General features: G+C 45.0%; 1 protein-coding gene across 3 annotated transcripts in view; it reads left to right on the plus strand.

The window, feature by feature from the left end:
* Positions 1-14295, plus strand: part of LOC137369728 (mucin-2-like) — a 138588-nt gene that overhangs the window by 61983 nt on the left and 62310 nt on the right. The gene's annotated exons all lie outside the window — the stretch shown is intronic.

Consider the following 14295-nt stretch of genomic DNA (forward strand, 5'->3'; position numbering starts at 1 on the left):
TTTTACAATGAGCTTGAAGGACAGTAACCAAAGCCATCTTCAAATATTGCATCAAACTTTTCTACTTTATTTCTTCTGCTCTTTTCTGTCTCTATCTATATGTGTGTATTGCATATGCATGCTAGCATGGGAGCGTTGCGTATCAATAGGCATTAACCGAATTAGAGTTTAAGTTTAATCAAATTCAGCCGTTTTTCTTTAAACCTAAGAAAACCTGTCTGGCTAGTTTCTTTGCCTTATAATTGGAAAGTAGTGAACAAGGATTCCCAAGGGGGAGCTAAAAAAAACGGTGTGTTTAAAATTAAACCCTGTTACGGTATGTCCAGTTGAAGGCTGAGAGGGAACCTTAGACTCCTTTCTCACCTGGTCATAACAGAAATTTGGGGGCTACCGTCCTGAATTTTACCCACAGACAAACAAGAGAAATTGGAAGTGGGAAGCCAAGATTTCAATACAGGTTGTCTTGTGGTTGTGTGTGCTTGAATACTAACATGTCTGCAACTGAAGCTAGTAGCTCTCCGAGCCAGTGTGAAGTAACTTGAGATAAGTTAAAAGCACTGTCTCTGGAGGAGTTGAGGAAAATGGCTAAGCAGTGTGGGATCACTATATGTGGCAAGGCTTGGAAGTCTGAACTCCTACGACTAGTGGCCAATCATTTTTCCTTTGAATCTGAAGAAGCAGAAACAGGGTTAGAAATAGACTCTGACAGGATATTGCGAGCAAAAATACAATTTGAACAGAGGAAACTTGAATTTGAGGAAACAGTGAGAGAGGAAGAAAGAGCCTTCCAGAAGAAACGTGAAGACAAAGAGGGGAGGAGAGACAGAGAAAGAACCTTCCAGAAAGAATGCGAAGAGACAGAGTTGAAGCGGCTTGAGTTAACTAGGGAGTGACAGAGTAACCCCAGTGAAAGCATGGCCAATATGAAGGAGCATAATTCAGGGCTGTGTATTGAATTGTTAAAACTATCTCAACTAATCCCAAAATTCAATGAGGAAGATGTGGAAGTTTTTTTTTGTCTTTTGAGAAACTGGCAAGGCAGCTAAAATGGCCAGCTGAGACCTGGCCTCTTTTATTACAAAGCAAACTAACAGGAAAAGCCCATGAGGTTTATTCCCTGTAGCCAGATGAGAGTTCATCAAATTATGAACTGACAAAAAATGATATCCTTGGGGCATATGAATTAGTACCCGAAGCCTATCGCCAAAAGTTTAGAACCCTCAAAAAGCAAGCTAATCAAACTTATGTGGAGGTTGAAAGAAGTAAGCAGCTAGCTTTTGACCAGTTAGCTGAGGGCTGTTAAAGTACAACTCAGCTATGAGAATCTCAGTGAAGTAATTTTATTAGAGAAATTTAAACACTCTCTCCCACTCTTCATAAAGACCCATGTAGAGGAGCAGCGGGTTCAGAGAGCCCGGCAAGCGGCTGTTCTGGCTGATGAGTTTGCTCTAATTTATAAGTCGGCTTCCCAAGGGGAGAACCTTTCCTAGTCACCCCCACAAATCTGAAAAGGACAAAAGGTGGAAAGGTGATAGGAACCCAAGCAGTCCTGGGAGAAAAAAACACAGGGAGCCCTCTTTTAGCCAGAAAGGAAGGTGCTGTGAGCAGGAGGGAGACCCAGAGACCTGTGTGCTTCTATTGTAACAAGGCAGGTCATCTAAAAGCTGACTGCTGCAAACGAAAGAGAAAACCGGTAGGGTTAATCAAGGCACATCCGCTCAGTGAAGACAGGACCCTGATGGAAAGTACAGCAGAACAAGCTGTGGCTTTTCCTGCAGTAAGAGTGCAACCCAGGAAGCTTAATGCTGCAAGTTCAGGAAAAGTTAATAGGATTCCCTATCAGGGTTTTGTGTTTGAAGAGAAAGTAACCCCATACCCCTCGAGTGGGGCAAGCAAGCCCATAGTAATTCTCAGGAACATAGGGCCCACTAGGTCCCTTTTACTGGGAAAAGGCCTGACCTTTCCCCCAGAGGGTGCAGTGAACACCAAAATGGTGGTGAATGGTATTGGAGGACAGTGTATGCCTGTCCCTGCACATCGGATGCACCTGGAGTGTGACCTAGTTTCGGGACCGGTGACCATAGGAATTGTCCCTAGTTTGCCTGTGGATGGGGTTGACCTGCTCCTAGGTAATGATCTGGCTGGGGTGAAGGTGGTAGCCCCCCCCCAGTAATGAAAGAAATACCGCAGGAGGTCAGTGAGACAGGGCACTGGCAGGAGACGGTACCCCTGCAGTTTCCCTAAATGTGTAATGGATCAGACCATGATCAAACCAGCTCCCCCAGAGGAGATTGCATTGGCACCGCAGGCAGATGACCATGAGGGCTGTCTGTCCAAGACTTTCTTTGATAAGTTAGAAGACCCAGGAAGTGAATGAAATAAATTTTCCCTAGCTGAGGCTCAGCAAGCTGACCCAGTGTTGTGAGAGTTAGCACAGGCTGCCCAATCTGAAAGTGAAGCAGAGGGAGTCCCTGATTGCGACTAATTAAAGAATGAGGTACAGATGAGGAAATGGAGTTCTCCTCACAGACCTGAGAGCAAGGAGTGGATAGTAGTTCACCAGTTAGTGGTGCCACAGAGGTACCGGAGAGAAATATTAAGAAGGGCCCACGAGACTACAGTGGCTGTCCATGCTGGTATATGAAAGAGCAAAGCCTGCATAAGACAGCAGTTTGACTGCCCAAAACTCCACAAAGACTTGGTGGACTTCTGCAGGAGTTGCCCACATGTGCCAGGTTGAGGGGAAACCCCAACCAACAGTGAAACCTGCACCCCTAAGTCCTTACCGGTGTTAGGAGGACCCTGCAGCAGAGGGCTGGTGAACTGTAAGGGGAGGCGGTGGTGTAGTGGTATTGTCACTGGACTAGGGAAGGAAATCTGCCATCCTTACCTGGTCTACATGTGACTCCAGACCCACAGCAGTGTGGTTGACTCTTACATGCCCTCTGAAATGGCCTAGCAAGCCACTCAGTTGTATCAAACCGCTACGAAGTCAATAAAAAGGAGTGAAACCGGATGGACCACCCGGCATCGACCTAGGCACTGGACACGACAATGGCAAACCCAGCCCTGTTGATCTTCACTAACATCTGGGGTCTTGTGCCAAAGTTGGGAGAGCTGTCCCACAGACTAGTCAGGCACAGCCTGACACAGTCATATTCACAGCATGATACCTTACAGACAATGTCCCAGACACTGCCATCACCATCCCCGGGTGAGTCCTGTCCCACCGGCAGGACAGACCCACCAGAGGTGGCGGCACAGTGATATAGTCAGGAGGGAGTTGCCCTGGGAGTCCTCAACATCGACTCTGGACCCCATGAAGTCTCATGGCATCAGGTCAAACATGGACAAGGAAACTTCCTGCTGATTACCACCTACTGCCCTCCCTCAGCTGTTGAGTCAGTACTCCCCCATGTTGAACACCAATTGGAGGAAGCACTGAGGGTGGCAAGGGCACAGAATGTATTCTGAGTGGGGGACTGCAATGTCCATCACCAAGAGTGGCTCAGTAGCACCACTACTGACCGAGCTGGCTGAGTTCTAAAGGACATAGCTGCTAGACTGGGTCTGTGGCAGCAGGTGAGGGAACCAACAAGAGGGAAAAACATACTGGACCTCGTCCTCACCAGTCTGCCTGCCGCAGAGGCATCTATCCATGACAGTACTTCACATTGAGGATACCATCCATCGTGTTGTGTGGAACTACCACCTTGCTAAATGGGATAGAGTTCGAACAGATCTAGCAATGCAAAACTGGGCGTCCATGAGGCGCTGTGGGCCATCAGCAGCAGCAGAATTGTACTCGGCCACAATCTGTAACCTCATGGCCCAGCATATCCCCCAATCTACCATTACCATCAAGCCGGGGACGAACCCTGGTTCAATGAAGAGTGCAGGAGGGCATGCCAGGAGTAGCACCAGGCATACCTCAAAATGAGGTGTCACCCTGGTGAAGTTACAACCCAGGACTACTTGCGTGCCAAACTGCGTAAGCAGCATGCGACAGAGCTCAGCGATCCCATAACCCACGGATCAGATCTAAGCTCTGTAGCCCTGCCACATCCAGCTGTGAATGGTGGTGGACAAATAAACAACTAACTGGAGGAGGTGGTTCCACAAATATCCCCATCCTCAATGAGGGGGGAGCCCAGCACATCAGTGCGAAAGATAAGGCTGAAGCATTTTCAATAATCTTCAGCGAGAAGTGTTGAGTTGATGATCCATCTCGGCCTCCTCCTGAAGTCTCCAGCATCACAGATGCCAGACTTCAGCCAATTCGATTCACTCCGCGTGATATCAAGAAACGACTGAAGGCACTGGATACTGCAAAGGCTATGGGCCCTGACAATATTCCGGCAATAGTACTGAAGACCTGTTCTCCAGAACTTGCCGTGCCACTAGCCAAGCTGTTCTAGTACAGTTACAACACTGGCATTTACCCAGCAATGTGGAAAATTGTCCAGGTATGTCCTGTACACAAAAAGCAGGACAAGTCCAACCTGGCCAATTACCGCCCTATCAGTCTACTCTTGATCAACAGCAAAGTGATTGAAGGTGTCACCAACAGTGTCATCAAGCGGCACTTGCTGAGCAATAACCTGTTCAGTGCCGCTCAGTTTGGGTTCCGCCAGGGCCACTCAGCTCCTGACCTCATTACAGCCTTGGTTCAAACATGGACAAATGAGCTGAACTCAAGAGGTGAGGTGAGAGTGACTGCCCTTGACAAATAGGCAGCATTTGACCGAGTATGGCATCAAGGAGCCTAGCAAAACTGAAGTCAATGGGAATCAGGGGGAAAACACTTCGCTGGTTGGAGTCATACCTAGTGCAAAGAAGATGGTTGTGATTGTTGGAGGTTAATCATCTGAGCTCCAGGACATCATTGCAGGAGTTCCTCAGGGTAGTATCCTAGGATACAAAGAAAATTACAGCACAGGAACAGGCCCTTCGGCCCTCCAAGCCTATGCCGATCCAAATCCTCTATCTAAACCTGTCGCCTATTTTCTAAGGGTCTGTATCTCTTTACTTCCTGCCCATTCATGTATCTGTCTAGATACATCTTAAAAGACGCTATCGTGCCCGCGTCTACCACCTCCGCTGGCAAAGCGTTCCATGCACCCACCACCCTCTGCGTAAAGAACTTTCCACGCATATCCCCCCTAAACTTTTCCCCTTTCACTTTGAACTCGTGTCCCCTTGTAATTGAATCCCCCACTCTGGGGAAAAAGCTTCTTGCTATCCACTCTGTCTATACCTCTCATGATTTTGTACACCTCAATCAGGTCCCCCCTCAACCTCCGTCTTTCTAATGAAAATAATCCTAATCTACTCAACCTCTCTTCATAGCTAGCGCCCTCCATACCAGGCAACATCCTGGTGAATCTCCTCTGCACCCTCTCCAAAGCATCCACATCCTTTTGGTAATGTGGCGACCAGAACTGCACGCAGTATTCCAAATGTGGCCCAACCAAAGTCCTATACAACTGTAACATGACCTGCCAACTCTTGTACTCAATACCCCGTCCGATGAAGGAAAGCATGCCGTATGCCTTCTTGACCACTCTATTGACCTGCGTTGCCACCTTCAGGGAACAATGGACCTGAACACCTAAATCTCTCTGTACATCAATTTTCCCCAGGACTTTTCCATTTACTGTGTAGTTCACTCTTGAATTGGATCTTCCAAAATGCATCACCTCGCATTTGCCCTGATTGAACTCCATCTGCCATTTTTCTGCCCAACTCTCCAGTCTATCTATATTCTGCTGTATTCTCTGACAGTCCCCTTCACTATCTGCTACTCCACCAATCTTAGTGTCGTCTGCAAACTTGCTAATCAGACCACCTATACTTTCCTCCAAATCATTTATGTATATCACAAACAACAGTGGTCCCAGCACGGATCCCTGTGGAACACCACTGGTCACACGTCTCCATTTTGAGAAACTCCCTTCCACTGCTACTCTCTGTCTCCTGTTGCCCAGCCAGTTCTTTATCCATCTAGCTAGTACACCTTGGACCCCATGCGCCTTCACTTTCTCCATCAGCCTACCATGGGGAATCTTATCAAACGCCTTACTGAAGTCCATGTATATGACATCTACACCTCGATACCATCCAGGACAAAGCAGCCCACTTGATCAGCATCCCATTCACCACCTTAAACATTCACTCCCTCACCACCAACATAGAGTGGCAGCAGTGTGTACCATCTACAAGATGCACTGCAACAACACACCAAGGCTCCTTAGACAGCACTACCAAACACGCAACCTCTACGAACTGGAAGGACAAGGGCAGCAGATGCATGGGAACACCACCACCTGCAAGTTGCCCTCCAGGTCACACACCATCCTGACTTGGAACTATATCACTGTTCCTTCACTGTTGCTGGGTCAATATCCTGGAACTCCCTTCCTAGCAGCACTGAGGGTGTCCCTACCTCACATGGATTGCAGCAGTTCAAGAAGGCAGCTCACCACCACCTTCTCAAGGGCAATTAGGGATGGGCAATAAATGCTGGCCTAGCTAGCGATGCCCACATCCCATGAATCAATGAAGAAAAACCTGCCGAAAACAAAAGGGGACAGACGGCATAAGGCTGGGAAAAGTTTAGAAAGGGAAGGGGAAAAAGCAACCAAGACGGCAGGTTAAAGGAAGTCTGGGAGGAATCCCGGATAAAAACCCCTACTATCCGGTCAGCCCACCCCGAAAATTTGAAACATTAGACCCCTCATCCTCCTATGTAAATGCAAACACTAGAAGCACCCCACCAGAGATGCTAACAGCATTTACCGGAACCTGCAGAGACAAAAAAGACCTTTAGGAGGCAGCAAAACCTTGAAGGTGATGCTTCGCCTAGTTGAAGTGCCAGAGAGGAGTGCAGTAGAGTCTGCACAAATACCTGCAGGCATGAGTGTCCCAGAGGACAAAGGAGAGATTAGCAAAGAATCGTCCCCCACAGTCAGAAAAAAAGACAACTACCCACCCCCTGAAGTGAAAAGCCTTTTTATGACTCAGCAAAGCACTGAAAGAGAGTTCAGGATAGACCCACCCACTACTGACTGTAATGAGAAAATAAATTGCAGCTTGGGGCTAATTAAACCAAACCCGCCCCCCCACCCATCCCCCGGCACTGACTTTTTGCAGACTGCAACAGGAACAAATACCTGAGGTAGTCATGGAAATGGGCAAACTGAAGAAAAACTTTCCCAAAGAACCACATGTGTATTGGGATGCCTTAAAGGGGGTACTTAAAACAGCACTGGCACCAAGAAAAGACAGGCTGTAATACGTTTGAAGATTTATGAATTAATTTGAATGAATGAGAAAGAGACGCATGATTTTTCTGAATCTTATATTTTCTCTCTCGACCCTTTTTAATGAAATGCACTTTTCTCAAATCGCATTTTATTCCGCTGGATGTGGAGGTGTCATGCAGACACCCCACCTGCCAAGAATGGGGCATATTAATTTTGTCATATGAACATTGATTTTAAACTGTTGCTGGAGCATGGTAATGACTTGGTAAACAGATCAGCCGAGGCTGGAAAAACATTTGCATACTAACAGACAGTGCTTGGAGGGACAAAGGGGCTATTCCATGCTCCAATTTAACCCACAATGGACTTTGAGCACCAGGAATTGTGTGTATGAAGAGACATTCCAGGATCAACTTGAACGGGAATCCACAAACAGGCATGGTCAGACTAGCTAGTCACATGACTAACCTGCTTAGCAACCTGGGTTTTTCTGAATTGTAGAAAGAGTTTTGAACTCAAAGACTGTTTGTTCCTGGAGTGAAAAGACCTCTCCTGTATGCTCCCATTTCTGTCTCACAAGCCACTGGACCCACTGAGGACACATGAACTTCAAGGGGTAAAAGTCTCCTACCTTGAACAAGGTTTAAGAAGAATACTGGGCCCCAACGAAAAGCAAGACCTACCTACAATCAAGGACTTTACAGCGAGCTCGAAGGACAGTAACCAAAACCATCTTCAGATATTTCCTCAAACTTTTGCAATTTATTTCTTTTGCTCTTTTCTGTCTCTATCTACATGTGCGTATTGCATATGCATGCTATCGTGGGCGTGTCACATATCAGTAGGTGTTAACTGAATTAGAGTTTAAGTCTAATAAAGTTCAACCCTTTTTCTTTAAACCTAAGGAAACCTGTCTGGCTAGTTTCTTTGCCTTATAATTGTAAAGCAGTGAACAAGGATTCCCAAGGGGGAGCTAAAAAAAGCAGTGTGTTTAAAAATAAACCCTGTTATGGTAAGAGCACATGAAGCCTGAGAGGGAATCCTAGATCCCTTTCTCACCTGGTCGTAACAGTAGAATGCTTTCACGACAGTTTCCTGGAGCAATATGTTGCGGAGACAAATCGAGATAAAGCAGCTTTGGATGTAGTAGTGTGCAATGAGCCAGATTTAATTAGTTATCTTCTAGTAAAAGAATCTCTGGGAAAAGGTGATCATAATAGAATTGAATTCCATATTATGTTTCAAAGCAACATAGTCTAGCCCCAAGTAGGAATTTTTAACTTAAAGCCAATTATGTAGGCATGAGGGAAGTGTTGGCTCAGGTTGTTGCTAAAAGGTGTGGTAGAAAATAAACAGTGGGAAACATTTAAAGAAACAATTCAAAATATTTCACAAAAATACATTCAATTTAAAAACAAAAACTCTGCAAAAAAAGATCCATCCGTGGATAATATTAGGTTAAAAGAAGAGGCTTATGATGTTGCAAGGATATCAGTAAGCTTGAAGATTGGGAATGTTTTAGAAATGAGAAAAGGGCAACCAAAAAGTTGATGAAAAGGGAAAAAATGGAATGAGAGTAAACTAGCCAGGAATATAAAATCAGATTGTAAGAGCTTTTACAAGTGTATGAAAAGAAGAGTAGCTAAAGTAAACATTGGTCCCTTAGAGGCAGAGACAGGAGACATTATCATGGCAGAGATGTTGAACAAACATTTTATGTCTGTCATATATACATTAGATATCAGAAATAGAGCTTAACCAAGGGGCTAGTTACACAAAGAGAGACAAAGTCCGACTATAGCTTTAAGAAACTTTATTGCAGTACTTCTTGGTTACATCATCAGCAAAGCAAACAACAACAACACCTGGGCTCTTCTCTCCTCTCCTCTCCTCTCTCCTGCCTGAGCAGCGAAATCAAGCCTTTTCTTTTAGTTCTTCATACACATCAGTGACACCCCCTTTATGGCCCCAATTGGTAACAAACTTTGCAGTTTCTTGGTGTCATGGCCTGATTGGGGTACTGCCTTGTCACCTTCCCCTCTGGCAGTTTCTCATCCCCCCTATCTCCTTGGACCGTTAGGCTGATTGCTATACAATGGGCTACTATGAAGTAGCTTGCAGCTGTCCTGTTAGTTTTTGCTTGTTAGTCTACTTCTACTGATAAGCTGTCTGTGCAGCCCTGAAACTATGAAGTCAATTCTGATAAGCCGTCTCTGCAGCTCCGAGGTTATTTTGTTAGTAGTACATGATTGATTAATTATTTCACCTTAAATGTCCCCATATTATTCTGTCCCCACAATATATACATTAGATATCAGAAATAGAGCTTAACCAAGGGGCTAATAAGAGTGAGGAACTTAAGCTAATTTCAGCAGAGGAAAAGTATTGGAGAAATTTAAGGATTAAAAGCCGACAAATCCCCAGGACCTGATGGCCTACATCCTAGGGTTCTAAAAGAGGTAGCTGCAGAGTGGTTATGATTTTCCAAAATTCTCTATTTTCTAGAGCAGTCCCAGCAGATTGGAAGTTAGAAAATGTTTTGCTGCGATTCAAGAAAGGAGGGAAAGAAAACCAGGGAGCTACCGACCAGTTAGCCTGACATTGTTGGGAAAATGCTGGAATCTATTAAGGAAGTCTTAACAATGCACTTAGAAAATCAGAGTATGATCAGACAGATTCAACATGGTTTTATGAAAGGGAAATTGTATTTGACAAATTTGTTAGACTTTTTTGAGGATGTAACTAATAGGGTAGATAAAGGGAAGCCAGTAGATGTAGTATACTTGGATTTCCAAATGGCATTCGATAAGGTGCCTCACAAAAGGTTAATACACAAGATAAGGGCTCATGGAGTTGGGGTTAATATATATTAGAATGGATGAAGGACTGGTTACCAACAGGAAACAGAGAGTACAGATAAATGGAACATTTTCAAGTTGGCAGCTGTAACTAGTGGAGTGCCACAAGGATCAGTGCTAGGGCCTCAGCTACTAATTTATGTTAATGACTTAGATGAAGACATCGAGAGTGATGTATCTAAGTTTGCTGACGATACAAAATTAGGTGGGAATGTAAGCTGTGAGGAAGATAGAAAGAGGCAGAATCACAGAACTGTTACAGTGCAGAAGGGCACCTTTTCCCCGTAACCCTGCACATTTATCCTTTTCATATAACAGTCTAATTCCCTTTTGAATGCTTCAATTGAACCTGCCTCCACCACACTCTTAGGCAGCGCATTCCAGACCTTAACTACTCCCTGAATGAAAAAGTTTTTCCTTATGTCACCTTTGCTTCTCTTACCAAATACTTTAAATCTGTGCCCTCTTGTTCTCAATCCTTTCACGATTGGGAACAGTTTCTCCCTATCTACTCTGTCAAGCCTCCTCATGATTTTGAATACCTCTATAAATCACCTCTCAGCCTTCCCTTCTCCAAGGAAAACAGTCCTAACTTCTCCAATCTTTCTTCGTAACTGAAGTTCCTCGTGAATCTTTTCTGCACTCTCTCTAATGTCCTCACATATTCCCCACAGTGTGGCGCCCAGAACTGGACGCAATACTCCAGCTGAGGCTGAACTAGTGTCTTATAAAAGTTCAACATAACTTCCTTGCTCTTGTACTCTATGTCCTATTAATAAAGACCAGGATACTGTATGTTTTATTAACCACTCTCTACCTGTCCTGCCACCTTCAATAACTTATGCACAAAAACACCCAGGACCCTCTGCTCCTGCAACCACTTTAGAATTGTACCGTTTATTCTATATTGTCTCTCCATGTTCTTCCTACCAAAATGAATTACTTCACATTTCTCAGCATGGAACTTCGTTTGCCACCTTTCTGCCCATTCCACCAACCTGTCTATCTCCTTTTGGAGATCTACACTATACTCGAAGTTCACAATGCTTCCAAGTTTTGTATCATCTGCACACTTTGAAATTGTTCCCTGTACACCAAGGTCTAGGTCATTAATATATATCAGGAAAAGCAAGGGTTCCAATACTGATCCCTGGGGAAATCCACTACAAACCTTCCTCCAGTCCAAAAAACATCCATTAACCACGACTCTTTGTTTCCTGTCACTCAGCCAATTCCATATGCATGTTGCTCCTGTCCCTTTTATTCCATGAGCTATAAGTTTGCTCAGAACTCTGTTGTGTATCAAATGCCTTTTGAAAGTCCATGTACACCACATCAACAGCATTGCCCTCATCAACCCTCTGTTACCTCCTCAAAAAACTCCAGCAAGTTAGTTTATCATGATTTTCCCTTAAGAAATCCATGCTGGCTTTCCTTAATTAACTCACATTTGTCCATGTGACTATTGATTTTGTCCCGAATTATTTTTTCTAGAGATTTCCCCACCACCAAAGTTAAACTGACTGGCTTGTAATTGTTGGGCTTATTTTCACACCCTTTTTTGAACAAGGGTGTAATGTTTGCAATTCTCCAGTCCTCTGGCACCACTCCCAAGTCTAAGGAAGACTGAAAAATTATGGCCAGTCCCTCTGCGACTCCCTCACTTCCCTCAGATTCCTTGGATGCATCTCATCCGGTCCTGGTGCTTTATCCACCTTAAGTACAGACAGCGTATCTAATACGTCCTCGTTATCAATTTTAAACCCTTCTAGTGTCTGAATTACCTCCTCTTTCAACATTGCCTGGGTTGCACCTTCTTCCTTGGTAAAGACAGATGCAAAGTATTCATTTAATACCTCAGCTATGCCCTCTGCCTCCATGTGTAAATCCCCTTTCTGGTCCCTAGAAAATCGGCCCCACTCCTCCTTTTACCACTTTTGTACTATTTATGTCTCCAGAAAACTTTGGGATTCCCTTTAATGCTAATGGCCAGTCTCTTTTTATGCTCTCTTTGCTTTTTCACTTCCTCTCTGGATCTTCTATATTCAGCCTGGTTCTCAATAGTATTTTCTACCTGACATCTGTCATAAGCACACTTTTTCTTCTTTATCTTAATCTCTACCCATTTTGTCATCCAGGGAGCTCTGGATTTGTTTGCCCTACTTTTCCCCTTAGAGGGAACATACCTCGACTGTGTCCGAACTATCTCTTCTTTGAAGGTAGCCTATTGTTCAGTTCCTGGTTTTTCTGCCAACTTTTGACTCCAATTTATTTGCCCCAGCTCCATTCTTACCCCATTGAAGTTGGCTTTCCCCCTGTTAATTATTATTATTCTGGATTATTCTTTGCCGCTTTCCATAGCCAGCCTAAACCTTCTGAGATAATGATCACTGTCCCCTAAATGTTCTCCTACTGATACTTGATCCACTTTGCCCATCTCATTCCCATTAACCAGCTCTAGCAGTGCCTCCTTTCTCGTTGGACTAGCAACATACGGCTGGAGAAAATTTTCTTGAAGAACTCGAGGAACTCTTGCCCCTCACTGCCCTTTACACTACTACTATCCCAGTCCATGTTTGGATAATTAAAGTCCCTCATTATAACTGCCCTATAATTTTTGCACCTCTCTGTAATTTCATTGCAAATTTTTTCCTCCACGTCTTTCCCACTAGCTGGTGGTCTATAGACAACACCGACCAATGTAACAGCACCTTTTTTGTTCCTTAGCTTTAGCCAAATTGATTCTGTCCTCGACCCCTCTGGGACTTCCTTTTTCTCCACCACGACATTGTTTTCCTTAATCAATACTGCCACTCCTGCTCCATTTTTCCCTTTCCTATCTCTCCTGAACACCTTGCATCCAGGAATATTTAGCACCCAGTTTTGCCCTTCTTTGAGCCAGGTCTGTGTTATAGCCACAACATCATATTTCCACATGACAATCTGTGCCTGTACCTCACCAATCTTATTAACCACATTCCGTGCATTCACATACATGCACATTAACCCTGATTTAAACTTTATTGTTTTCTCCTTTACTCTGCCCCCACTTAATAACTTACTATTCCCTACTCTAGTGCTATCTATCTCCCCCAGTATTCTGTGCACCTAGGTGTCCCTCCTCTGATATTTGCTCCTGGTTCCCACACCCCTACCAGTTTTGCTTCCCTCCAATCTGAGTTCTCTCTCAGGTTCCCTTCCCCCTGCCAATCTAGTTTAAACCCTCCCCAACAGCACTAGCCTATCTCCCGGCGAGGATATTAGTCCCAGTCCTGCTAAGATGCAACCCGTCCATCTTGTACAGGTCCCACCTGCCCCAGAACTGGTCCTGATGCCTCAGAAATCTGATGCCCTCCCTTCTACACCAGTTCTCCAGCCACGTGTTCAACCGCTCAGTTCTCTTATTCCTTTGCTCATTTGCACGTGAGACTGGGAGTAGTCCTGAGATTACTGCTTTTGAGGTCCTGCTTTTCAATCTCCTTCCTAGTTTCAGGATTCATCCCCCTGCCTACCTATGTCATTGGTGCCAAAGTGGACCATGGACTCTGGCAGTTCACCCTCCCCAAGAAGAATGTCTTTTAGCTGTTCCCTGACATTCTTGACCCTGGCATTAGGGAGGCAACATACCATCCTGGAGTCATGTTAACTGCCGCAGAAACGCCTGTCTGTTCCCCTAACTAACGAATCCCCTATGACTACTGCTCTTCCACTCTTCTTCCTCCCCTCCTGTGTAGCTGAGTTACCTGTGGTGCCAGAAAATTGGCTTTGACTGCAGTCCTCTGAGGAACCATTACTCTCATCAGTATCCAAAATGGAAATCCGATTAGCAAGCGAGATCGTCTCAGGGGACTCCTTCACTACCTTCCTGGTTTGCTTAGACTGCCTGGCAGTCACCCATTCCCCCCTATCTGCCTGCATGCTCCTAACCTGTGGTGTGACCACCACCCTAAACATGTAATCCATGTAGTTCTCTGCCTTGCAGGTGCACCACAGTGACTCCAGCTGCCACTCAAATTCCGAAACCCAGAGTTCCAGCTTGTGCAGCTGGTGACACCTCCTGCAGATCTGTTTGTCTAGGACACATGATGCGTCCATGACTTCCCACATGCCAAAGGCTGTACATGCCACTCGGCAGAGTTGCCTGCCATACCTTAACTTTACGGACTATTTAT

Source organism: Heterodontus francisci, chromosome 5 (assembly GCF_036365525.1).
Source record: "Heterodontus francisci isolate sHetFra1 chromosome 5, sHetFra1.hap1, whole genome shotgun sequence".
Taxonomy (NCBI): domain Eukaryota; kingdom Metazoa; phylum Chordata; class Chondrichthyes; order Heterodontiformes; family Heterodontidae; genus Heterodontus; species Heterodontus francisci.